Raw genomic sequence first — 27,847 nt, 5'->3', positions numbered from 1 at the left:
GGAATCTGTGTTTGTGGCAGAACTCGAGAATTTGCACCAGAGAGCTGCTGTGGTCTCATAGCACAGTTCAGTGAGGGGCAGAGGAAGGAGTTGCAGAAGTCTGAAAAGGGAAAAAGTGGAGGCTGGGGCAATAGCCTGGAGACTTTGAAAAACAGAGAAACTGGTTTTCTACTCTGTGTAGATTATTTTATTGTTTCCACTGATTTTCATTTTTCTAATACAAAGAACCCATGAGCTCCTTTCTTCAGCATTACACACAAGTAGAATAACCAGTGAAAAATGAGGCTGAGTGGAAATTCAAGTCCAAGGATCCCCAAATCCAAAGTCTATATTTTTAACCATTGTGCTCCAAGTTAATGATTGCCAAATCACCAAACCGAATCAGAAAATCAGTGAAGGTGTAGGCAGGAATAAAGGAAGTATTTTGGGAAATGAGATGCTTTTCTTGGCCAGCAGTTATTGTGAGTTCTCTCTATTTCTAGTCATTGCTCTTCCCAGAGGTCTGTTTGATAGTGCATGGTTTCTATGAGAAGCTAAGCTTTTTTGAATGACCTGGCTGGTCATCCAAGGATAGTGCCGATGTGAGGAGAGCTCACAAGAGACAGAGGGCTGCTAGTAGGATCACTAGTGGAGACAGGTGACTTGCATCCATCAACCAATTAAATACAAGAATAAGTATAGAGTTGAGCCTGGTGACTTCAGTGACTTCTGAGGGGGCTATACTTCTCTTTCCTGCCAAACTGACACGCAGATGACCAATAAAGGGTCTTCCCTGGCCAGCATTCATCCTTTTGGGGGGATATTTCACAATAAATGAAATTTTACTGCCTCTTCATTAATGGAACCAGTGGGACTGGGATCAAATGTATCATAAATGACAGGGCTGAATCCTGCTTAGGAATGGGATATCAGAAATATTGATAGTAAGTAAGTAAGTAAATAAGTAAATAAATAAATAAATAATTTTATTGAGCTCTTAGCATGTGCAAAATATAGTTCCATACACTTTACATTTTATTCTCATGATGACATTACAGTAAGCACAATGAGCCCTATTTTACAAGTGAGGAAACTGAAACATAGAGAAAATAAGCTACAATACTTGTCCAGAGTCACAAACTGGAAAGTGATGGAGTTGAGGGTTGAGCCTATGTAAAGCTGGAGTGTGGAACAGATTATAGGTAATATAAAAAGTGATATATGTAATGTGTAGGCAGCAGCCAATTTGTGTGGCAGGAACTTGTCTCTCTTGGCCTTGATTTTGAAAAGAGAGTGACTTGTAGATGATGTAACTTTAAATTCTAGGACCTAGTGTCAGAATTGTCTTTCCTTAGTTGTGGCTTTAAAAGATCCTCTGGTAAACATGGGCCTTTCTTCCTGTGCTCACATCTCACACTGTAGGTCGTGTCCATGGAGGCCAAACTCTCTGGGAATCGGCAGGAAATAGAAATAACCAGGGGAAAATGAACAGTAATTACCTGGCATTAAGTTGAGACCTTTTGTGTGAGAGGCATGTGAAGATAGGCCTTTCAGAAACTTAATGAGCCTTATCATGGGCCTTCAGCTTTTCTGAATAAATTTGGAGGTAATAAAATGTTGGACTTCACTTTCAAACCAAATTATACTACAATATCATTTTAAAAGACCTTTGGAACAAATGACTGAAAGTTTTTTTCCACCTCTTCCCTGAAGATAGAGTTAGTTTCTCCTTATTAATGAGAGATCAGAATAATTTCAGAAGATGGCCAGTAAATAAAAGTATTTGATGAAATGAAACAATCTTACTTGTAAAAATGAACTCAGAGGAGCACTGCATTCTGTTTGTCGTTCATAGCTTCATTCATTCAGTAAGTATCTTTTAGAATATCCTGGCTGATACCAGGCACTGAGCTAGGCACTGGTGGTTCCTGTAAAGAACCTGACAGACACAGTGGTCATAGACAGCAGTGGGACAGCGAAGGGGAAAGAATCAGAACTTTTGAAAAGTGCTAGGAAGGAAATAACAAGGAGCTGTGCTGGGAGTAATGACCTATCCTAGCTAGGCCAAGAGCACAAGCTCAGAGGAGATGGGGTTTCACTGAGGCCACCTCTGAACTACTTGTCAGATACAATTAGCAGTCAGTGTCTATGTTGGTAGAAGAATATTTCTCTTTTAGTGATGGTGCATTCAATCTTTTTGTATAGTTCTGTCCCTGTTTGCATCCCTGTGCTCTCTTACATATTCTCTTTATACAAAATTTACAGACACTTTTCAGGCTGTGTACTCACTCTTCCAAATCAATTTCTGGCATTGTATGTTATGGCTCATTTGCTACAAAAGCAGGGTGATTTCAGTTAACATAGGACAAATTTCAGGGCAGAAATACGCCCCATTTTCTATTTAGTGGTACATTTGCTTGAGCAAACTGAATTTAAACAGAAAGCACCTGCCCCTCCAACAAGGTGATCCCTCCTGGGTGAATGAAATTGTCTCCTGTTGTTTAAAAGATGTTGCTGCCCCAGAGGGATGTTGAGAGGGACAGAAGCGTCCTGGTGTTTACTCTCCCATTGTGCTTACCTTTTAAAACAATACAAGGGAATTCATTACCATAGTCTTTAAAACCAAAATGGATGCTTTCTTTAAAGTTTGCTCATTATATTTTTGTACTGTAAACTATATGGTAAATTTAATTTATATGTAATTTTGTTTAATGACGAGGGTTAATGTAATTCATCTCTCATTTACTTAAATTAGTAACACTTGAGTTTATGTACCAAAAATGTCCAATTGCACACTGATATATTTTCAGTTAAGTAAAATTATGTTTTGGAAAGATAAAGCTCTTTTTTCCCATTAGGTCAAAACATGCCTTTTAGTTGTTCCTGATAACCACCAAATATAAACTGGATGAGAAGAACAAGATGGGTATGTGCTAATGTATAGCAGAGAGAAGGCCATAGTAGTTTGGCTCAGAGTAAGACTGTCTAGGTTCAAATTATGGTGCCAGCACTCCTGGGCTGTTGATATTTTAGAAAGGAATTTTACCTCTCTGTGTCTGTTTCCTCACATTTAGAGCATCTCATAGGTACCACTATGTACCATAGTAACCACCTCTCATGTAAGAGAATGAATTTAAAGACCACTTAGTGTGATTTTAATATTAATATAATTTTTAAGATACAGGATTTGGAGGAATGACGAGTACTTCCAGAGGTCACGACTTCAGTCCCTGCCCCAAGGAAAAGCCTCCCTAGTCCATCTCAGATTAATTTCATGGTTCTCAACTTAGATAATGAATTCCACTATGCTTGCAAAGCTACGGACAAGGGCATCCCCAAAGTCATAGGCTGATTGAGGCACATTCATAGCACATTATCTTTCCTTCAATATTTGGAGGAGTTAAGAGTGTGTGTATTATATTTGTATTAAAATCAGCCTAATTATATTACACAGTAACATGCAAAACTTGCATAAATTTTAAAGTCCTAGATTAGGCTTCAAAACTTGTTTTCATTTGTAGAGAGAGGTAAGCCAAGATTGCACCCACCAGTACCCTGGGATTATTCTCTTTTGTTATTCTGGGTGCTTCACTGGAAATGTTTTAGAAACACTAGAAAAACTGATGGGCCACTTACCTGTTATAAATATTGTTTCTGAAAGGAAATTTCAGGATTCTCCTCAGTCATTCCTTTTATCTTTGTTAACATTTTCAGGTGGGTGGGAATAAGCTAATGATATTGCCCAAATGATTTTGTGTAGCTGATAGAATTCTAAAGTGATTATAGGTTGGTTTGATGAACAAGAAAGGTTCTTTGGCTATTTTGGAAGGTGGTCTTGGTTCTGGAGAAAAATGCCTGTCTCCTGGCTTGTGGAATTTTGCTATTTCAGTAATGCATTTCTCATATTAACAATACATTGCCTTTCCCTTTGTTCAGCTCTTTTCTTCCCAGGCTCTGTTCTTTCCCACAGGCCACAATGAACAACCCAGACTTTTCCTCTGAGTTTTATGCACTTGTGTATAGTTGCCTCCTTATCAACTCCTTTCAGCTGTCTCAAGGCATTTCGAAGAGTGAATTCCTAGATTAGTGAATGTCATCTCCATCCATCTATTTACACATGCCACAAACCTAGGAGTACCTGCCTCATCCTCACCTTGTCCTCACTCTCCATCCATCATTTCATGAGGCTCTTTCTATTTCATCTTCTGACTATCTCTGGAATCTGTTCATTTACCTTCCTGTCTATGTTACCCCTCCGTGTCTAGCTACCATCGTCTTCCTCTAGTCCTTTCACCACATAGCCGGTCTCTGCCTGTTTCTCCAGCCTCATTGTGCACTGCTCTCCCTTGCTGCAGCCCAGCCTCCTTGCCAGGCTTTCAGTGCCACTGTTGTGTCAGGTTCTCTCTGGACACAATGCCTCTCCTAGACCCGGTGAACCCCTACCCTCCTTGAGGCCTCAGCCTTCTGTCTCACAGTCTAAGGGGAGTTACCCGGTTTTCTACTTATTTCCCGTTTTGATTATGTATTTATTACACACAATAGCGCTATTTAATTATTGTCTGTGGCTTACATGCAGTCAAGTATACTGCCTAATGGTTTTATCCATTGAGTATCCTAGAACACATACTCAACAGTTATGTTTTAGTGAATGAGCACTTTATCTGCCACAGTACAGCAAGATGTACTGTGCATGGGAAGGGAGAGGGTACATTTGGGATATATATCATGATTAGGGTTAAACTGCTGTTGTTAAGGGGAGAAAGCGTCTTTCAGCCTTGGTGTCAAGTACAACGCTGTTTAGACCAAATCATGTTGAGCCTGGAATGGCAGGCTAAGAAGTTTAAACTATGTATTAGATGTGTTGGGGAGCTTTGTAGGTGAGGAGTCCCTGGTCTAATGATTTCAAACCTGGATATCCCTGGCAAGGTAGAGGTCAACATATGTTCCACGATTTTCTCTGACTGGGACCACTGGGTTCTTGACAGAGTAATGGGGCCAGGGTGGTGATGATGGGGGGGGGAGTGGAGAAACACCCAAAATAAAACTTACTCCCTACAAACTTTGCATTCACAAGACAGGCATCAAAGTTCAGATTTCCAGGCTCCAAGGCAAGATTCTTTTCCCTTATGGCTGGCTGTATAATGATGAGGAAGAAGAATATAGGCACCATTGATGGATGTTTTTCTCTCTGTGCCAGATTCTATGCCAAGCACTCGTGTGAAGTAGGAAGTATTATTATTAATATTTTATGGGTGAGGGAACAGGTTGAAGTTACATAACTTGGCCAATGCCTCACAGAAACATAAGAGGTTGAATTGGGATTTTAGAATCCAGTTCTGATTGGCTCTAAAGCTTAGGCTTCTAGCTGCCAATAATCAGAGTAGAATAAATGTTAATAAGAGTAAATGCTATATAAAATAATACATGAGCTGCTGCCAGGCACCAGCTCATGTATTTTCTCCTTTTACTCTGATAAACCAAATGAGAAAACATTTGTTGCTATATTTCTTGGAGGACTGAAAATTCAGCATGTTCCCCTAGCTAGCATCCTTTAGGTCCTAAATATTCAATAATAATAATAAATTTGAAAAAATATGAATATAAAGTGGAGAGAGACCCTGAGGAAAGACTGGGCATGATTTCATTGCACTCTTAAAACTTCTCTAATATGCTTTTATGCCCACTAGTGTCTATTCTGTTATTAGTCTTTAGTATACCTCAATAGCCATAGAGAAACCCTCTTTTGCTTTCTAATGTCTGTAAAAGACCATGGTGATAATAATAGTCACTGTTGTTTTTGCTTGTTTGATATCTTATGATGCAAAAGACTGCCAAGCCTAGAGAAAGACCGTGTGCTGTAGGTTAGGAGCTCAGGCTCTGGAGTCTGAGCTCAGACCCTGACTCTGCTACTTACTGGTTAGATTAACCTGGGATGTGTCTTAACCTCTATATACTGCTTTCACTGGTTTGCCAAATGTTTATTGAGCACCTCTTTATTAGGTGCTGTGTTGGGAGCCGGGGTTACAATGGAGAGCAAAAATCAACAGTACCCTGGCACTAGAGCTGCTTATAGTTCACTTCAATAGATGTCAAATAATCACACAAATGAGTTTGTGATAAGCTTATGAGACAGAGATGTACAGGTACTTTGTGCTGTGGGAACACAGAACGATGGGATGACCCGGTGCAGGGGGCCCTCTCAGACTATCTCATGCCACCTCAGGCCGTGTAACTATAACTGTCAGTCCATGTATGCAAAGCTCTCAGCATGGTGCCTGGCACATAATACGTACTTGAGAAATGGTAGCTATTTTTAATAATATGATTACTTTTCCAAGGGAAAGAGCCATAGAAATAAGTACACTAGTGGAAAACAATACTGTTGACTTTTGTCAGTGTCTGAAGACAGTGTTATAATCCTTTGAACCTCTTTTTAAATTTTTCCTAGAGAGAAATGAGGTTAGGATGGCTGCTTGGAAGAATTGTTCAAAGACAGGCCACTAATAAAGACGTCTAAACAGAGTCACCTTGTTCTGTCCTTAGTTCTGAGATAAAGTCAAACAGAAATAACTAGAAGCCAAGGCATCTAGGGGCATTGTTTGTTTGGTAAATCTTGATTCATGGTCTCATTAATGCTTCATCAGCTTCCTGACCATTAGTCTGGGCAGGTAGCTCTGTGTGGAGAGACCTTTATTCTCTGGCAGCTAAGACATGGTTGTCCTAATGATGATTGGTTTGAGAACCTTGTAGCCACTGGTCCCCGCATATGACGCACTATGCACATCTAAACAGATTCTCATTGCTTTCAGCCTGTGTGCAATTTAGCAGCAGGAGATTTCGTATCTCATAGCTTTCAATAGTCCCACTTAGGAACTGCTTGTGAATCTGGCCAGCTAATGGCTAACTACTGAAGTGAACATGTTTTCCCTGAAAAGACAGAGAAATGAAAAGAAATGTCCATAGTCCTTGGGTAGCTGAGAAAAGGATCAGAGAATAGTCAGGGGCGTGTGTTCTCAGGGGCCTTCCTGCAGAACTACCTTGCAGGTTATGATAACATAGTTGGGACACCACAGGAAGGGCCAGTGTGAGGAATATGACTTTGAAACTATACCTGCCTACCTTTGCTAGGGATGCTCTCTTGTTTTATTGTTGTTGTCTTTCTTCTTATTTCCAGGCATGTATTTTCACTTTGGGGGTGGAAAATGAGGCAGTGCTGATAGAGTGCTAAAGCAGCTTTTCCTTGAACAAAAACTACTCAGCACACATTCAGTGAAAAATTTATGTGAATGTGCTGCATATCATATATGGGTGAAGAGCATGGACTTTGAGCCAGACAGTCAGATCTTTACTCTGCCCCATGTTAACTATGGGCTTGGAGCAAGTCATTTAACTTCTGAGTCTCTGTTTGCTTATCTGTGAAATGGGAACTATAGCTGCAGATACATCAAAGAATCTATGTTAAAACATTAAGTGAACTTATGTCTGTGAAACACTATGAATAGAGGCTGGCAAGTACTTTGTGCTCAATTATTGTTGGCTGATTTGTGAGTTTGCTCTTGACAGTTTCTGACTTTTGCTGGCTAGAAGTTATGACTAGACAGAGACAGCAGGGTGGGTTCAAAAGCCAGAAGACTCAAATTACATACATACACACATACACAAATCCATTCCTAAGACATAGAGAGGCTTCAGTAAATATTAGTTCCTTTCCAGTTATAGTTATGTTTGCAGTAAATCAGTAAGACTGCCAAAGTCGAACTGGATAAATGTGAAGACAATCAGTGATTGTGACTGTTAACATTGTATTACTTTAGACTTAAAAAAAAAAAAACCCTCTTTCCACGTGCATTGCTTTAGTAAGTCTTTACAACATACATAATAATTTTTACATTTTATTAAAAATTTTAATGTACATCTTAAGATATTAAGAGGTGAAATAGACATGATAGGTATTTCCAGAGATTAATGTTGTATAGATAAAAAATTGAGATTCAGCCAGGCTGATAAGTGACAGAGCTAGACCTCAGACTCAATATTCCAAGTCTTTCCCATTGGATCCTATTGCCTGCCTCCTAGAGTATATAATTTGTAACAAATCCTAGAGATAGCCTGGTATAACCATTCATCTTCCAGATTAAAGGCGCTGAGGCTTAAAATGGGTAAATGATATGCTCAAGACCATCCCTGTTTTAGGAGTAGCTATCTGTTCCAAAGAGGAAATCTTTTGACAGCATGTTAAATCTTTCCATGTATACAGCCTATTCTGCACTAACACAATAGCCACATTTTCATAAATGTTGTGTTATCAAAAATTGAGTTAAAATATTTGTTTTAGGGGGCGTAGTTAAGGAGCACTAGAGAGTTTCAGACTGGCAAATCGAAGTTGTTTTTTTTTTCCTAGAAAGAATTTAAGAAATAAGAATGTTGCTTTATAGTCATAGAACCTAAATGTCACTGAGCAAATCCTGCATTTGATAACATCCAGCTTTCTTGCAAGAGTGAAGAACTCTCACTTCCTGTCACCCCAGCACTATCATTAAGTGTTTAGACCTTGATTACACACTGTTCTGGGAGATCAAGTTCAAGCCACCGAAGCAAAGCAGTTCTATTTTGTAGATGCAGTGGTTTCTTCCTTTTGCAGTGTGGTGCCAGCTCTCTGTGGTGACTGAGTTTTAATGAAAACAGTTGGAGAGCCTGCTCTGGTCCAGACCCTAGGATAGGCACAAAAATGAACAGTAAAGATCATGCCCTCTTTCTGATTTTATTCTAATGGGGGAGAGATAATGATTAAGGGAAGGGAGGGAGGGAGGGAGAAAAATGAGACTGTCAGGTACTGATAACTGCCAGGAGAAATTACCAAGCCTGGTAATGTGAAATAAAGTGAAGAGGGCTGGTGTGTGACCTGTTGTAGATAGTGTGATCTAGGAGGCCCTCTCAGAGCCATGTTAAAGATGCGATTGTAGTGAAGGAGTAGCCATGTGGCTTCCTGGAGGAAAAGTATCCTAGGCAGAGGGAGCAGTATATGCAAAGATCTTGAAATAGAAACATACTAGGCCTATTGGAAGAAAGCAAAAGTCCTGTAGGGCTGGAGGGAAGAATATAAGGAGAGACAGAGATGAGGTCCAGTAGAGTTGGGGATATGAGAGGGAAGCACCTGGTACGGTTTTCCCCTGGGTGAGATGAGAAGGTACAGAAGGTTTTGACCACAGGAGGGATGTGCTCTGATTTGAGTTTTAGGAGGCTTCTGAGTGGGAATAGGCAGTATAGAACTACAGGTGGGAGCTGAGATTGTTAGGGAATTATTGTAGCAATCCAGCCAAGACACGGTAGTGGCTTAATTTGGGAGACAGAGGTGGAGACGGTGAGAAATGGCTGGATACTGTTAATCTTTTGAAAGTCCTGCTGAAAGGATGTGCTGATGAGCTCCATAGTGTTTGGCCTGCATAACTGGAGGGATGGGGCTGTCATTTGGGAGCACCATAATTTGGGGGCTCAGCTATGTGTCTGTGTGAAAGACATATGGTACACTAGTGGAGGTGGTTTCTTCCAGTCAGAGGATATGTGGACATGCCTTTTGACACACTTTCTGACATGAATGAGGGATTATAAACTCCGTCTCCTTCTCTATGTGTGCCCTGCACCCCCATGCACGTATGACATTTCTTTTTAGCTATTTACCACCCCTGATGAAATGTCCTCTTGGGGAAGCATCAGTGGTTGCCTAGAGAACTGAACTGAGAGAGTTTTGGGAAGCTGGTTCCAGGCTCAGCAGGGAACAGGACGACTTGGTATGTACCATTACAGGTACTGGAAGTGGCCTCGTGTTTGATAGCCCAGTGTTGGCTGCCACAAAAACACTTTTTTTGTCTCATCTCCCCCCTTATGGAGGGATTTTAGACATCAGCAAGGAGGTAGAGAAAATACTTTTTCTGCTCACTTTTTGAGGCTTGCCTGCCTCTGAAGTCCCACCAAGAGATCATTGGTCCAAAGATCAGATTGTAATATCTGAAGGTCTTGGTGAGTTAGTCATGTGTGAACCCCAAGTGCTCCAGAAGACACAGGGCCTTTACCTTAACAGGCAAGGCTTTGACAGGTCAAAATACATTTTTTTCTATGGCACTCATCACTGCAAAATGTACTTTAATTAACACTCATTTATTACATACACCATTTTTCTCCCACACCAGACTGGGAGCCACAGGGCAAGGACTTTGCTTTGCCAAATCAGTGCTGTTTCCCCAGTACCCAGAACAATGGCTCTTGGAAATAGGTGTTGAATGAACAAAAAGAAGCCTGAAGAAGACTTAAGTTGTAGCCCAGAAATAAGGTAAAGATTAGTAAGGCAGTAGCACTTTTTTGAAAGTGGAAAGCTCCTATTAGAATACTAATCACTGTAACTATGTGGTTTAATGAATGTTATTAAGAATTACAGTAATAATAATAATAATAATAATAATAATAATAATAATAGCTCTTCTTGAGCACTTCTATGTGTCTGACAGTAGGCTAAGTGCCTAATGCTCATTATCTGTCTTGTGAAGTAGGTCCTCATTTGTTAGGCAAAGAAATTCAGTCTCCAAGTGAATTCCCCAAGGCTGTAGTGCTAAAAAAACGGGGCTTCCAAAAATGAAAAAGAAACACCAAGATCTCTCCATGTAGGAAATCTAGCCTTCCATCTGATAAATTGACACGTTTCCATAGAGACATTCTTGACCTTGGAAAAGGCAGAAGGAACAAACTTTTGGGTAAATAGGAAATTTGGGTATCTTTTGCCATTGTGAAAACCCCAAAGTTGTGGGAGTATGGAAGGACCTTTTGATTGGTTCATTGTTTTTTTGTTTTTTTGCAGCTAATCTTCAGTAAAAGAGAACCTGACCATCTCAACACAGGTAACCTTTTCCCAAATGTGGTGACAAACTGGATGTGAAGGTCCCAAGTGACTTTCAAGGTCAAGAGGAGAGGAGAGTCTCAAAGGTTTCACACCTAAACTTGTGCTTTGGAGGAAGAATAGGTAGTGGGTGGAGTGGGAGGAGCTGGGGATAAGGGAGAGCAGATCCCCCAATTCGTTGCTTTGGAGCAAGTCTGCGTACTACTCTGATGGTTATGTTAGTATCTTTTCTTTAAATTAACTCACTTCTATTTTCTTAAATTTATTTATTTAAAACAGAATTTGTGAACTCCCATCATGAATAGAAAACCAGTATCGATTGCCATAAAGTAACAATATATAGATATGGATATATAGTAATAAGAAATATAATAATGATTATAAAATAGAGCACAATATATAGTGAAAATAAGACAATGTTATTTCACATTTAAAAAATAATAAGTATAAATCTAATGTACATACTAAAAAATGGGTTTTTCTGAGAGCAGAGTGGAACTGTTTGTGATCAGTTATCAATAAGGGCATGTTTAAACTAAGTAACAGCTCCTTGTCACTTAGTTTAAAGAAGAATGTGAAAAGATGATTTCCCCCCCAGATTTAATATTAATTGGTACCCAAAAGCCTAACAGACATGCATATATATGTAAAGTATATATGTGGGATAGAAATATATTATATATAGAGAAAATATATTATGTATAGATAGGAAAAGATATAGTAGTTAAAAAACAGATTATAGTTTAACTTTTTAATTGTGGTCCATGGTCTGTTGGGAACCACCCTGCCTGGTTTCAGAAGCTGTAACCCCCTCCATGGCTAAGGCTGAGTGAGTGACCTTCCGACCATCCCCCACAATGGTCCTTTGATTATGAAGACCTGGGAAATAAGCTAAGTCACAAATTTCCACTTGGGTTAGACTAGGAGTGCTTGCCATATGTAGTCTTTGCTGTGAAAAAGGTAGTTTTGGAGACTTATGAAATCAAAGCTGTTTCTGTACCTGGCTCTTCTAAAGCCCTTCAGTTCACATCTGAGTTCTGTCATTGTAGGAACACATGGTGATCAGGGAGGTCTGAGTCTTGCTAGAACAGAGCGAAGACTTAGGTCAGAAATTGCCACCTCACCATGCATGACATGAGTTTTCTGAAACAAAGCCTCCGCTTGACACTGTTCTTTCTCCATGGTTAACCCAAACAGACGTTCATCCATACTACTATCTTCAGGCATTTTCTGTTCCACCAGTGAGAAACACTGTCCTGCACACATTCCCTGCCCCTCTGTTCTCTATGTGGCCCCCGCTTGACATTGTACTAAGCAACTATAATAAAGTGAATTGGTGCAATCTTGCCCAACTGTGTCCTGGGGTTCCTATCATTCTGCCACCAGAAAATTCCTATGTTCAAAAGTGGTTTGTGAGAACACTGACCGTAGTTCTCTGCCTCTGCAAAGGTATAATTTAGGAAATAAGCTTTGTTAGATTATGACAGGATCTTTGTGCTTTTACCGCACTATCAATTAGACATTTTGCAAGGCGGAGGCATTATTATTATCACAGGCAGATGGTGAAATGTTACTCCATCCTTCTGTGCCTGCTTTAACTTCCTTGCATAACATCATTTAAAGGGTTTCTTTACAAATTGCAGTTTACTTGGAAAAGATTTAAAGCCCTGAGGGCTTGGCAAGAAGCTCTTAGTTATGAGCGTATCTACTTTGTCATTAGCAAAAAGGGCACCTCGGATTCACGCTGACTTTGCCCTGCAAGTCAGGTAAAGAGCAGCTGAGGTCTTTGATTCTTCAGTACTGTTCTGAGGTAAGAAGCCTTTAGGGGGTCATGTACTGGTAGTCCCTGGCCAAAGGTTAAATGAGCATTAAGCCGAGGACAGAGGAATGTTTTGTGGAGGGCTTCCCTGTGGAATGAGATGGAGAATTTATTAACCAGAATTCCAGGTGATCTGCTTCAGAGAGAAAGGCATTCAGGCCAGACTCTGTTCTGCAGAGGTAATAACCTAAAGAGAGTGGACAAGTGTCATAAGGTATCAGGGAGGAAGTGGATGACACTGAAGGGATACCAGGTGAGGGTGGCATAGAATATGAGACAGAGAGATATTTTTTAGCAGCTGTTTCACGGTTGGGAATATGGGTGGATGAGAAGGAATTTTAGGCTGTTTTACTGTGTAATGCACTAGCAAATCTCTACAGCCATTCCTGATGCATATATTGTTGGGCAGAGGCAGGCATCAAGCAGGTCACTTTCTTCAGGTTACCTGCGCATAAAGTCTTATTTGCATGGGTACCAGGAGGAATGAAAGATGTAGAAACAAGTCCTTGAAGAGTGTGTATCTGATGCTGACCCTGGCTGGCAGGGTCTATGTGTTGTAGCTTCAATGAACAAATTCACTCAGACTACGGAAATCTTGTGGAGAAAAGGGACAGCACGGCCACACTCTAAATGAGAGAGAGGGCCCCAAACCCCACCTGAACAGGCTTTTATTGTTTTTCTGGGTACACTACATTGAGGATGGTCCTCACTTAGTATGCACAGGTTTGCTTTAGGTGGTTACCTTTTATAGAAAACAAAGGAGAGGATGCTGCTAATTACATCAAAGAAGAAGGATATTTGCAAATGTAAAGGGAAAAGTGGTTGAACTGGCTACACTCTATACTTGGGAGGTTTAGCTCAGATTTTAGGAAGTTACTTTAAAGATATGCAGTAAGCATTTCTGCCTTAATTCAGGGTGAGGGCGTTTTAGCAAAAGCAAGCCTCATAGTGGCCTAGGTACAATGCAGGCCTGATTCCCCATGGGAATCTCCCCATGGGAGAACCTGTTCTTGGATGTGGGTTCTGTGTGCTGGACCTCACTCCCCACTGCCTTTTCTGAGTGGGAGCTGGGCTACATTTCCCACTGCCATGCAGTGGTTCCCTATATGTATCCTGTATGCATGTGAGACAGACTTAGAACTGTCCCACAGCAGTGAAAAGTCAAGCACATCATTGTGTTTTGGGAAACCCAGGGGAGTTCCCTGGGGACTTATAGGAGGAGGGAAGTTTTTATGAGGCTTTGTAAAAAGAGGTTTTATGATCATATTTAAATCTATTCTCCTGTCCACTTCTGATGTAGTATAGATATTATAATAGAGAGGAGGCATCAGAATCAGTCAATTCTTTGGCTGAGCTGGTAGTACGTAGATGGAGTGAATGGCAGATTCCTGCAATTTCTTTGATAATGTACATCATATAGAGTTAGAGAAGGCTCAAGCTATCTATCACTATCTGGACATATAACAATCTATGCAAAAAATATCCTCATGAAAGCTAATTCTTAGTGAGAATGTACTACATACAGGGTAGGTGCTATGCTAAATACTTTACAGGGGTTGTCTCATTTTATTCCTCCCAAGATCCCTTTATGAGCATTGAAACTTTACAGATTCAAGGAGGTTATAGTTCAGTCAGTCTCCAAGATTGCACAGACATTGAGTGGCAGGGGTGGGATTCAAACTCCGACATCTGAGTTCTTAAACACTAAGTTCTCTTTCACATTATAATGATTTTCAGACACTCTGCCACAGCTTCATTATTGCTTTCCATTGAGAAACCTGTAAAACAACGGCCTTTAACCATGTGTGGATTCTCCTCAGAGAAAAAAAATATATGTCTTTTAAAAAATGTCAGAGGTTTTGAGGATTTCAGTTGAGAACATCTGCCTTGTAGAAAAGACTCACTGGGGCTCTGAGTTTGGTTGTTGACAATTTCCTTATCAGAGGGAACTAAGTCTGGCTGAACTAACTTTTTTAACTTCTTCCAACATAACTGTGTTAAATTTCAAACCTGGCTAGTAGTCTACCATGTAGCAAGAATAGTAACCATGTACTTATTAAATAGCTAACAATTAGGGTTGAATGACAGTGGGTGTGTATACTGGTGTACTCCTACTTGTTATATATTGGACTTTCACAATGATTTGGTTAAGGGTGAGTATTATACCTGCTAAAAACCTTCTGAGGTAGTTAGTATTATACTCATTTTACAAATAAGAATCCTAAGGTTTTTACCATTAGTAAATGAGTGGATCAAAAAACTGGTACAGCCACTGGCCCAAGCCTGGCCTTTAACCCTTTACCCAGACCCTGAGCCAGGCAGCTACCAGAACCTCCATGCATCCTGCAGACTGCAGCTTCGACCCGGGAGGCAAGAGCAACATGGGAGCGACCAAGCCCAAGAACCTCTCTTTGGTGGTACACAGACCTGGGGACCTGTGCCTGGGGTACTATCCTATCCCTGAACCAATCCCAAATGAGGTGCTACTGAGGATGCATTCTGTCGGAATCTGTGGCTCAGATGTTCACTATTGGCAGCATGGTCAAACTGGGGATTTTGTTGTGAAAAAGCCAATGGTGCTGGGCCATGAAGCTTCAGAAACAGTCATAATAATGGGATCCATGGTAACACACCTACAACCAGGGGATTGTGTTGCCATCGAGCCTGGTGCTGCCCAAGAATTTTGCAAGATTGGCTGATACAACCTGTCACCATCCATCTTCTTCTGTGCCATGCCCCCAGATGATGGGAACCTCTGCCAGTTCTATATGCACAGTGCCAACTTCTGCCACAAGCTTCCTGATGATGTCCCCTTTGAGGAATGGGCCCTGACTGAGCCACTCTCTGTGGGGATACATGCCTGCCAGTGAGCTGGAGTCACCCTGGGAAATAAGGTCAGGGTGTGTGGAGCCGGGCCAATTGGACTGGTCAATTTGCTCATGGCCAAGGCAGTAGGTGTGGCTCAAGTGGTGGTAACTGATATGTCTGTCTCTTGGTTGTCTAAAGCCAAGGAAGTTGGGGCTAACTTCATTCCCCGGATCTCCAAGGAGAGTCCTCAGGCAATTGCCAGGAAAGTGGAAGGCCTCCTAGGGCATAAGCCAGAAATCACCATTAAGTTCACTGTGGTAGAGACTGCCATCCAGGTGGGCATCTACACAACTTGTCCTGGTGGGAGCCTGGTGCTGGTAGGACTGGGTTCTGAGATGACCAGGGGGTCCCTAGTGCATGCAGCCATCCGGGAAGTGGATATCAAGTGTGTGTTTTGATATTGCAATGCATGGCCAGTGGTGATTTCAATGCTTGTGTCCAGGTCTGTGAATGTAAAGTCCTTAGTGACCCATAGGTTTCCTCTGGAGAAAGCTCTGGAGGCCTTTGAAGCATCCAAAAAGGGATTGGGGTTGAAAGACATGATCAAGTGTGACCCCAACAACCAGGATCCCTGATGTTAATTGAGCTCTGCCCTCATTCCCACCTTTCAGCATCTCAGGGCTGAAAAGCCCAGGGCAAGGGTGAGCTTTAGGGCAGAAGTTTCTTTTAACTAGTAGGATTAATTAAAATAATTCATTATAAGCAGAGAGCCTTACACAGAAGAGTTGGCGTGCCTTAAAAACAAAAGTAGGGGTAGTTTGGGGGAACTTGTAGTTGGCTTGACCTGTGCGTGCTGAGCAAAGTTCAGCAAGTGGAGCAGAGCTTCTCAGCAGGCAGGTTTGGGGAGCTCCCCTTCTTCCTGGAGTGCCTGATTTGAATGAGATGAAATCTGTTGAGTTTCTGGTTCCGTCGAGACTGTGGCCAGGCCAGGTGGAGGTTGAGGGGTGAGTTATACAGAGACTACTCTAACAAGGAGACTTAACTGGCCCAGAAACTGATTTGAATGAAAGTGTAGTTCAAGGTCTGGGATGAGGGTCTGTCAGCCATTTTAGTTGAGAACACAATGTTTCTAGTCACGGCTATTATTTGGTTTGATGACAAAAGGAAAATAAGACACTGACCTTCCTGGTCAAGGGTAATTATAAAATCAAAAACAGACAAACAGCCCTGGCTGGTGTAGCTCAGTGGATTGAGTGCGGGCCTGAGAACCACACGATCGCGGTTCGATTCCCAGTCAGGGTACATGCCTGTGTTGCAGGCCAGTTCCCAACAGGGGACTCACGAGAGGCAACCATACATTGATATTCCTCTCCTTCTCTCCTTCCCTTCCCCTCTAAAGATAAATAAATACATAAAATATTAAAAAAAAACAGACAAACAAATAAAATAAAAATCCCTCATGAGGTCAAGCCAGCTTGCATTCCCCAAGTGTAGAAACAGTCAGGTAACTACTCAACACTCTTTGAAGAATGCCTTTTTCAACCTCTGAGAATGCTGCATAATTTACTTTGCACCCTTCTAATACCATCTACCCTGCCCTTCCTTCTACTGTTCAAGGGCAGCCACTGTGGGCTTCTTTGTCACTAGGCAACTAGGAGACACCTACCTAAGGACAGGCACAGGGAGTCCTCATGGGAGACCTTGAATTATATCAATGCCTTAGATTATCCCAGGGGGGCTTGGTTGGTGTACCACAGGAATAGCATCCCCTTCTAGGATCAAATTCAGGCATGATTATTATACAATGCCATGTAATTCTGGTAACCCTAAACAAAAAACTTTTCCCCTTCTCCTAGCCAGTTATGTCTGTTGATATCTATCTTTCTGTCTGAATGGTATCTCTAAAACAATTATCTTATTTTAGTTTTGCTGTATAAGAGTTGGGTCCAATCACATTACATCCATTTGTGACTTTAAGATTATTGATCAAGAATGAGGATGTAGTAACTGTGACTTAAGTGGAGCTGCAGGCCTTAATCTCCTCATTGCAGCGTGGGGCAGAGGGTGGCTCTGAAGAGGTGCTTGTGACTGGAGGAGTCTGTGACAAGTGTCTGGAATTCTTCAAACTGCTTTGGGTAATAAATTTTGCTTGTAGTGAAAATTTAAAAAATAAAAACCAAATAAGTAAAAACATAAAAAACTGGTACATTTACACAATGGAATACTATGCAGCAGAAAGAAAGAAGGAACTCCTACCTTTTGTGACAGCATGGATGGAATTAGAGAGCATTATGCTAATTGAAATAAGCCAGTTGGTGAAAGACAAATACTATATAATCTCACCTATAAGAGCAATGTAATGAACAAAAGAAACTAATGAGCAAAATAGAACCAGAGGCATGGAATCATGGAACAGACTGAAAGCAGCCTGAGTGGAGAGATAAGGAGTATAATGGTGGAAAAGGGGAAGGGTGTAGTCAAACAACATGTATGAACGACCCATGGACATGGACAACAGTGTGGGGTTGACTGTGGAAGTTGGGGTGGGCTGGGTGGAGGAGGGCAAAGGGGGAAAAATTGGGCCAACTGTAATAGAATAACCATGAAAAAATTAAAAATAAAGAAAAAAAACCCAATCCTGAGGTTCTGAGCACTTTCTTCTACATGGCAGAAGCCCAGTCAGTGTAACGCTAATAAATCTGCTGCTCTGATCCACTCTCCTATCCTGGCTCTGAATGTACCTATTCTTCCAAATTCTTTACATGTTTGGCAGTAAATCACACTGCTTCTCTGTCTGTCTCTCCTGTTTCTCAGCCCAGTCATTATTGACATTTTGCCTCTGATAATTCTGTTGTGGGGGGCCTTTCCTGTGCATAGTAGAATGTTTAACTGTGTGGGATAAGAAAAATAATTTTCCCTTTACCCTTCTAGGCTTTTGGCTGAGAAACCCCTGTAATAAAAGGCAGATTAATAGGAGAAAAAGAAATAGAAGTTTAATAACATGTATACCTCCTGCATACATTGGAGAGAACTAGAGCAACCGAGTAACTCTCTGAAATGGCCCTAGCCACCACCTTAAATACCACCTTCAGCTAAAGACAAAAGAGGTTGGGAGAGAGGGGTGAGAGTAATTGTAGGAGGTGACCAGGAAAAACCCAGGAAACAACAGTAAGGTTAGTTTTCAGATTTAAAGAAGGTCCTTCCTTTATGGATAAGAGTTTCTAGAGATTTAGAATCATCCTTCTCTTTCTGGTACAGAGAGGAAGACATCCTTGTAAATGAAAATGTATCTTATGAAAAGGTAACTTCTACTCAGTTTTCAGAGATTTTCCTGTCTGCTGTTTCTTAAAAATAATCAGCCTAAAATAATCCTTATACCATAGAGGCATATTTTGGGATGGTATATTCTGCTTCCCTTTAGCTGTGTCCCTGGGCCCTGTGAATCGGATGCCTGAGAACTCCTCTAGCCCCACTTCCCGGGTTGTGACAACCACAACCACAGATGTCTTCAGACATTGCCAAAGTCCTTTGGGGAGCAGAATCACTCCTTGTTGAGACCCATTTCTCTCTCCTTTTCCTCCCCCATACACATTAAATATTAACTTGTATAATTGAGTGCTTATAATATATCTGGTCAAGTGTCAAGGACCTTCCAGGCATTATTTCAGTAAATCTTTAGAATACCCCATCACCTTATTTATTTTATGGATGAGGCCAGGCCTGGATGTTTTAACAGGTCAGCCACTTGCCCAGAGTGACACAGCTGCTTAGGAGCTAGGATTTGCCTCAGCTTTGTGTGCCTCCAGAGCACTGGGCATTGTGAGAAATGTTTTCACTAAACTGCTTAGTTGTTTGGAGCCCCAAATTAATCATATTATATATATATATTTCACTGGGGTTTATTCAGCTGGCAAGGCTGGTATTCAGCTTGTAAGAAAAATTTAATGGAATTGTAGGTCATATATTTTATCATTATTTATTATTTTTACACCATTATTTTTTATTGTTATCTTTTCTCACTAAAATATCAACAAAAATTATCAAAACAAAATCTTGCTTCTTAGCCTCATTTTTGAGCATGTATTTCATTTTATTGAACATAAAATATAAAATAATTTGTAAGAGAACAACTACTTTTCTAAGTCATCTTCAGACAATGCTTTTCTATGGGTGCTTTATCTGCTTCTTAACAGCACAAATCATTGCTAAGTAACTTGACCATAAAGGTAATGAATTTCCTGGAAATTTTAATAGGAAAGTTTTTAACAAAATGTCTTTTTATTAAGCAGCATGTTTCTTAAAAAAGGAACATGTATACTTCAGAACCGTGGAGCCTTATTATTTATCTCAAAATGAATTTCAACAACTTTAAAAATTAATGACATTAAAATAACTTATCTATTAAAGGTGTTTGATAAAGGGAGAAAAGTGTGCAGCCTTAATTGAGTCTGATGCAGCAGATTCTTGAGATGAGGTGGGCTATCAATCAAACACATTGCTTTCCAATGCAAAGGAGTGGTCAAGACCAAGGCAGGTTTCTCTAGCTCACTTTCCAGGGATTCTAAATTTTGCACATAGTACATCGACCCCAGGATGGAAAATGGTGGCAGCTGACGTTGGAAGCCTGAGGAACTAACTGCCCATAAGTTCCTATCAGTTGCTTAGTTTTACTTTGAACTCTAGGAGTTGATCTGTACACACAGACTAACATTTTTTTATTTTGCTGAAGTTAGGATAATTTGTATTGCTTATCACCAAAAAAATCTTAACTAATATATTGATTTGATGAGGAAGAGGAGGAGGAGGAGAAAGAGAAGGAGGAGGGTAGTAGTAGGAGAAGTGACAGCCACTAACATTTATTGGCTGTCCAACTTAACTGTATAAGGTTGATATTGACCATGCTTCCATTTTATAGATGAAGAATCTGAGACTTATAAAGGTTACTTGTCTTGCCTAAGGTTACATTTGTGGCAGACAGGATTTGATCCCAAGTGTGATTTTGGAGTCCAAACTCCTAACCACTCTCTGACTGAAATATGGAGAGAATGTGCAGAAAACATACATTCATATTTTTTTAATTTAAAGAGAAGATCATTTCTCTATGGGTTCATGATGCAATATAGGCTGTAAAATATAAGTGCTTTTTTCTTGCCTTTATTTAGTAAATTAGAATAATTACTGTTAGTTAAGGAATGTAAATGAAATGTCTTTATCAACCACCAAATTAAATGGAGTTTCTGTTATTAAACCATAGAAGATAATGCCATCTTGACAGATTGTGAGTGACAGAACAAGCGGTGTGTTCAGCAGGATCCAAATGGAGATGTTGCAGGAGGAAGCATAACTAGCATCAGCTGAAAGCTCCGGGGGTTTGGCACGGAATGATGCCACCCATCAGTGCATCTTTACTCTTTTAGTTCCTGACAATAAAAAAACTGGGTGCTTTCACTTTTTTCCTGCTACTTTAAAAATAAGTGACAAAAAGTGGAGTAAGAAAAAATGGAATACCCAGAGACAAACCATTGTTGCTGGTGATAGATACCAAAAGCAATAGTCTCCAAACCATATTTTTGTTTATTATTACATTTGGTTCTTAAATATAATTATAAATATATATCATGCTTTTCCCTCTTATGATTGTTGCTACCTATTCACTCGTATATCCCCATCTTTATCTCTGTACACATACACACAAATATTCACAGCTGTGCCTACCTGTACATTTCCTCTCCTGAGCACACCTGCACAGTAAAATGTACTTTTTTATTGAGGGGTCAATGGCATTTGGAATTTTATCCATTGCCTCTGTGGTAAATTTGGATAAACATCTCTTTAAAAAAAGCTTTCTCTTCCTTCCTTCCTTCCTTCCTTCCTTCCTTCCTTCCTTCCTTCCTTCCTTCCTGAGATAGATACCCCTAAAAGATTGAGAATTCTCTCAATTTTTATATCGTCGCAGACCATCCCTATGAAAGCAGAAGCCTTTGGGCTCCTCCTGGGAGGGAGTCTCTCTCTTGTATACACCATTGAAATATGGTTAAAATGAACAATGCAACCAATTGGACAAAAATCCTTGGCCATGAACATAGGTTCTTGGAATTTTGAAAAGATTGTAAGAGAGTTACCTATCCAAGTGATTCTCAGATTTCGAGACTAGTAAATTCTTCCCTCCTAAAATTAAGGGCTGACTTCACTCTGTCAACTTTTAGTTTTGCCCCCAAAAGGACATTAGTGAAAAAAATGAAAAAAAAAACTATTATTCACTTTTCTTTCACAAGAAGTTGGTTGTTTCAATACTAAAAGAGTAGAAGGAATAAAGTGAATTAAAATGATCAAAATAGATTTAGCTTTGAAAAATCTCACAATTTTGTCTGCCATTTTGCCACCAATGAATGAATATTTCATCATGGATTGGTGTCAGCCATTTAACTGGCTTTTAAGAGCCACTGATTTAGTCCAACATTCATCTGATACTTGCTTCCCTAAATCTTTCTGCCAAGGGAATATTTCATTTATACTTGAATACTTCCAGTGGAGAGGAACTTGTTATTTATAGAAACAACTCATTCTATCTTCGGACATAACAGTTAAAAGTTCTTTTTTATGTCAAATTGAAATTATCTCCTGTGGCTTCTGCTCATTGGTTATGTGGGGATAACTTGAGACTGGCTACACAAGTCTGAGCCCTTTACACAATGACTCTTTAATCTGACAATTACTGTCATAGCTCCCTTCTCATATCTCCTGTCTTCAGAGCTCAAGTCTTTAAACAGTCTCTACCCCTTAAACTTTTCCTTTTATTTTTCCGATCATGTGCTTTGAAAAATATTTTTAAATTTTATTAAAATGTTTATATTCTGGTAAAATATGCATAAAAATCGATCATTTTAACTTGTACAGTTCTATGACAGTAAGAATATTTATATTGTTGTGCAACCATCATCACCATCCATCTCTGTATCTATTTTTTTGTGACTGACTTATTTCACTTAGCATAACGTCTTCAAGGTTCCTCCAAGTTGTGGCATTTTCTTCCTTTTTGAGGTTGAATAATATTCAATTGTATGTATACCACATTTTATTTACCTATTCATCTGTCAATCCATAGATAACTAGATATTGGATTGCCTGATTATGTGCTTTTTGGATATGCACACTTCCATTTTACAAAATCCATTTCGCATTGCTGGGTTCAGAGCCATACAAACTGTTCCAGGAGCAGTTGCTGACTCAAGGTAGCAAATCTTATAATTAGAATCCATCTGTAGGCCCGTGTCAGTTGCATTAGGCACTGTGAGGCTGCTGAAATGAGCTGGCTTTGGGTCTACTCCTGGATTTAATCCTTAAGTGCAGTGGATGGATAAGATACACACATTTGACATTGCAAAGTAGACAATGGACCATATGATCAGAGAGCCAGAGATGGACTTGATTCTAGAACTAAGAAGAAACACTCCAGCTGAGGCTATCAGACGACTCTCTGGGAAGGTTTAGTTCTGGGACTCAGAAGAACACAGCATTGTGGACATGAAGGAATGTTGGGAAAGTGCTTCTGATGCAGGAAAGAGCATGAGTCATATAGCAGAGTATGAATGTGCAGGACATGTTGCACATGGTTGCCTTATTTATTGCCTTTAGGCTGCCACATGGGTTGTAAGCATAGTGGTGCCCCAGAGCCAGTTATGAGATGAGGCTTCATCAGTCTCTAGCTCAATGTACTGTCTTTTTTTCTGAGATGATGTGTTTCCTCTAATTTGAGGGAATTTGTTGTAGACCGCTCTGCCTGGTTTTAGGAATTGTATCTCGACCCCTTGTGGCTAAGGGCGAGGGATGACCTTGGAATGTGAGCCACAAGAGACAAAGCTTGTTTTTGGTAGCAAAGGCTGCCTCAGTTTCCTCTCCCTGCCCCCAAAGCTTGGTCGGAAGTCAATGACAGGTAAGCCTCTGCAGCAGGGGGCAACCTAAGACAGACTCGATCACTTGGGAGGCCTTCATGGAAGGACCTGGGCAGGGGTCTGCAACAAAGAGCAATTGGCTCTCACCCCGTGCCCCATTTTGACATAGCCCAAGTCCCTGTGTTCTCTGGGAGAAGTGTCTCCTGGCTCTAATCCCCTTAAGCCTGAATACCTTTTGGGAGATGTGCAGCTCCTTGCCTTGCTAGGGTGTGTCCTGGGGGAAAATCTGGCATCCCAAAGACTTCCTGATAAACCTGTGAAATCTGCTCTGCTAAGAGTGCTTTCATTCATATACTAAGGGTTCAAGCAGGAAACCCTTAAACTCTGTTCCTGACAGACTCTGAAGCCCTCAGATTTCTTTGAAATGTTATCTACTGTTTGATCCTTGCCGCCCTGTATTCCTGTGTATTACAACCCAATAAAAGCCCTGGAGGCAGGGGCTCGGGGCCTTTTTCCCCAGAGAAACTGGCCACGGGCCACGGCCTTTTCCCTCTGGGAAGTTGGCCACTTCTTTTCCCTAAGCAGATCACATCATGTCTCGGTCATGATTCACACTCATCCATGGCACCTGGGGGGACTCTTGAGGGAAGTCACTCTCACAGGAATTTAAATGGTCTTTTTTTCCTTTAAAATGAAGGAGATAATAAATGATAGTTTCATTTTGTCTTATGTCTTGATTGGTCAAATAAAAACCTGGCAACTCAGACTGCTATCTGTGTTTTAATATAGTTTTTCTGAAGTGTTAGAGGCAACATCTAGAAAAATTGAGTCTAGAAATAAATATTAAAGAATGAAAGAAGGGGAATAATAACACCAGTAACAAATATTCGTAAAGTAATTACTAGGTAGCAGTACCATGGTAAGCCTTTACAGTTGTTGGCTCATTTTATACTAAGAGCAGTTTAAAGGAGGTGTAAATAAAAATGCTATCTTCATTTTAGATGAAGAAACTGAGGCTCAGAAGATAAAGTAACCTCCAAAGCTCACCAAGATCATAAATTATTGAGCTAGGAATACACCCAAGAGTCTGACCCAAGAATCTTCCCACCATCCTGTCTACATCTCCTTTGGAAGTCCTATGCCAGTCTTCCAACTGTTGAATGAATGTTTCCAGATCAAAAAATGCCTGAGAACCATAGGTCCAGTGAATATTACCAATGGAAAATGATGCATTATTAGGCTAGGGGCGTGTACACTGATGCCAGTTATATTATACGTGGGAATCACCGGCCCCCACCCCAGACTTCTTTTTCTTTCTCTGTTGCTAAAATTCCCCAATTCCTGACTCTCCATCATTGCCCAAATTTTCAGTACCATTCAGCCCTTTCCAGCCCAGTCATACTTGTGTTTTATTGATATCTTTTTGGCAAGCATAGCAGGATAAGGTTCATTTTTGTTGTAGAATGCATTTCCTGTATTTTTTAGTCCTTTCCTACCCTTTTAGGTAGCTTACAATTTGTGTTAGAGGAGAAGAAAGATATTTTGAAATCAAGGATTTTATTACCATTTTGAAATGATATAAAATTAATATCATTTATAATATTAACTTAAAAATATAATATAAAATTCTCCCTGTCATTCACAACTATCTTACACTTTCTGAGACTCCTTTAATGGCTCCTATGGAGCATATTTTCCACTATATATTCTCCTAAACTTTGTTGACTGGCACTAGAACATTTTTTAAAAATGTGCCCCTACAGTCTAAAAAATCTCACAAAGGCTTCCTGTCAACATAGGAAGCAAGGGACTCAGCCTTGATTTGCAAAATTGGCTCTACAAGGTGGCTTGTTGCTATTCTATTTAGAGGACTTGAAAGCAGATTCAACAGTTCAATTATATTTAATTGGTAATTAACTCCCTCCCAAGCAGCTAATGGTGCATAACTCGGACACTACTATTCTGGATGGGTAAGGAGTAGAACAAAATGCTTCTTCTGGAGAATGCTTCTCTTAGGCAGGGTTTCTATAACTGTTGTAGTATTTCTTGGGATGACTTTCTAGCTCCAAAACAAAACTCTTCCCTGGGAACTGTCCCCTGACTCACAGAAGTGGGTTTCCAGCAGCTGAGACTATGATGTTTGACCTGCTCCTGGGAAGATAAAAGACTGTCTTAGGGATAGACGTCTGACCTAGTTGTGCCAAGGAGGTTTTCTCTCTCAAGATTTGGGGATTTTGAACTGAGAGCAAAAGGTAAGTATTGATGTTATTTGACTTAAATTGAAGTGTTCTTCTTAAAAAGAAGGAGATCTTTAAGCTTTCCTCCCAGTTCTCTGGAGCCACCTAGACTCCTGTTCTTCACAAAGCTTGTTTATTCAATTCTTCCTTCAATATTGCGAGATATTGCTGTATTTTTCCAATTACATCCTCTTATTTTTGAGTAGACTTGCCAGGGTTGGTCTATATTTATTGCCAACAAACTTGTGCAATACAGAAATTGAAGAAAGTAAGTCTTTACTAAATCTGTTAATGCAAGAGATAAGGGTTACAGCCATTTGGTGAAAATTGTAATATTCAATTGTATTTGTGTGTGTATTTGATGAAATGATTTAGTATTTTTCCAGATGCTGTAGAGCCTTATTATTTTCATCATCATTATCATCATGTGCATTATTGTTATCATAATAGCTCTTGTTTATACAGAACTTTCTATGATTCAACCACTGTATTAAGTACTTTGCCTATGAAATAACATTTATTATATAATTACAATAATACCATCAAATGGGTGCTATCATTACCTACATTTTATAGTTTCAGAAGCTGAGGTTAAGAACTGTGCTTGAAGTTGTACATCTGGAAAGAGATATAGCAATGATATGAATCCAGGTTTGTCATACTCTGAAGAAAAATGATACCCTTAAGCTCTGTTTTGTAATATGAAGCTGTGGTTCCATCCCAAAGATATTATATTTCTGGTTTATTGTTTTTTTTTAATATGTTGACTATGGAAATAGGATGGGGATAGCATCGTGCTTTTTGGAAGTTTAATACTCCATTGACTTAATTTTATTATTTCTTCTTTTATGTAGATTATATTGTTTCAGGAAGGTCTGGGTCAGGCAGGCAGGGCACATGTTTAGCTAAATTGTCCTGGGAGGGTCTCTTCATGGAGGTGGTACAAACTGAGACAGAATGATAAAAGTGAGACAGCTGTGCAGAGATGAGGGACAAGGTGTTCCAGGGAGAAGGAAGATCAAATTGGGGAAGTACTGATTTGAGAATGAACTTGGTGACGTTAGAAGAACAGAAAGATACCCCTGGCTGGAGAGTAGTGGGCAAGGGACTGAGTGTTAACAGATAATTAGAGGGAAGGCTGAGGCTGGGTCATTTAGGATCTTATAGGATATAGTAGGGAATGTGGGTTTCTTAAAAGCACAGTGGGTTAGTCATTAGCAGTTTCAGAGGAGAGGAATAATATGGTTGAGTTTATATTATAAAAGATGGATTTATGCTTCTAATAATGGCAGAGTAGCCAATAATCTCACAGAACAACTGGAAAAACTACACAAAATAAAGATAAAATATGACTTTGAAGGCACTGAAAAGTTAGCAAGGCAGCCAGGACTTGAGGGGCCAGAATCCTGGAGAGAGGAAGTACACTAAGGGACCTGAAAATTCTCACTCTTTTTCTCTTTGAAGCGTTTGCAGATTTGTAAATTATAAAGCTCTGAGAGCTGAAAAGCCCAATAGAAAGCAGCAGTTAAGATGTATGGAAGTTGAGCAGAGAGTTTCATAGTCCTAGAAATGCAAAAATCTAAGATAAAGTGATAGAAAACCAAGCAGTACATAAAAAACCTGCTATGTTACTACAACATTGTATTTATTATAGAAATGAGAGGGATAACATTGACAAATCAAGTGATATATAATTCAAAAAGAAAAAAAATGTGATCATCTTACTAGATAGATGCAGATAAGCATTTGATAAAATCTAACATTTAATCCTGGCAAAAAACTTTTAGCAAATTAGGAAAAAAAGTAAGCATCCTTAATAAAAAATATCTATTAAAAAAGCCCGACAGCTTACTTAAACATCATCCTTAAGTGAAATATTGACAGCTTTACTCTGAAATTAGGCAAGAGAAAATGGGGACTGTTATCCCCACTTCTATTCAGCCTTGTGCAGGAGAGCCTAGTGAATTCAGTGAAGTTAGAAAAAGATGAGTGATACAAAAATTGAAAATAAGTCCTGGTTGGGTAGTTCAGTTGGTTAGTGCAATGTCACCAAATGCCAAGGTTACGGGTTTGATCCCAGGTCAGGGCAGGTGCAAGCACCAACCAATGTATACATAGATAAATGGAACAACAAATTGACATCTCTCTCTCTCTCTTTCTTTCTCTTTCCCCCTTCTCTCTTTAAAATCAATTTTAAAATGTTAAACATTGGAAATGAAACAAT

General features: G+C 40.0%; 1 long non-coding RNA gene and 1 pseudogene across 1 annotated transcript in view; one reads left to right on the top strand and one right to left on the bottom strand.

Annotated features, from left to right (window-relative positions):
- Positions 1–10,826: 10,826 nt before the first annotated feature.
- Positions 10,827–27,847, bottom strand: part of LOC118983401 (uncharacterized) — a 260,736-nt gene continuing 243,715 nt past the window's right edge. The window contains exon 3 of the long non-coding RNA XR_005065721.1: positions 10,827–10,873. This is a non-coding gene — a long non-coding RNA (uncharacterized LOC118983401). The remainder of the gene's footprint in view (positions 10,874–27,847) is intronic.
- On the top strand, positions 15,008–16,390 carry LOC118983398 (sorbitol dehydrogenase-like; annotated as a pseudogene).

This window comes from Sturnira hondurensis, unplaced genomic scaffold, assembly GCF_014824575.4.
Source record: "Sturnira hondurensis isolate 20B ecotype Veracruz unplaced genomic scaffold, ASM1482457v3 Scaffold0002840, whole genome shotgun sequence".
Lineage (NCBI taxonomy): Eukaryota > Metazoa > Chordata > Mammalia > Chiroptera > Phyllostomidae > Sturnira > Sturnira hondurensis.
Note: the sequence above shows the minus strand (reverse complement) of the source record. Positions and strands in the feature narration are given on the sequence as shown.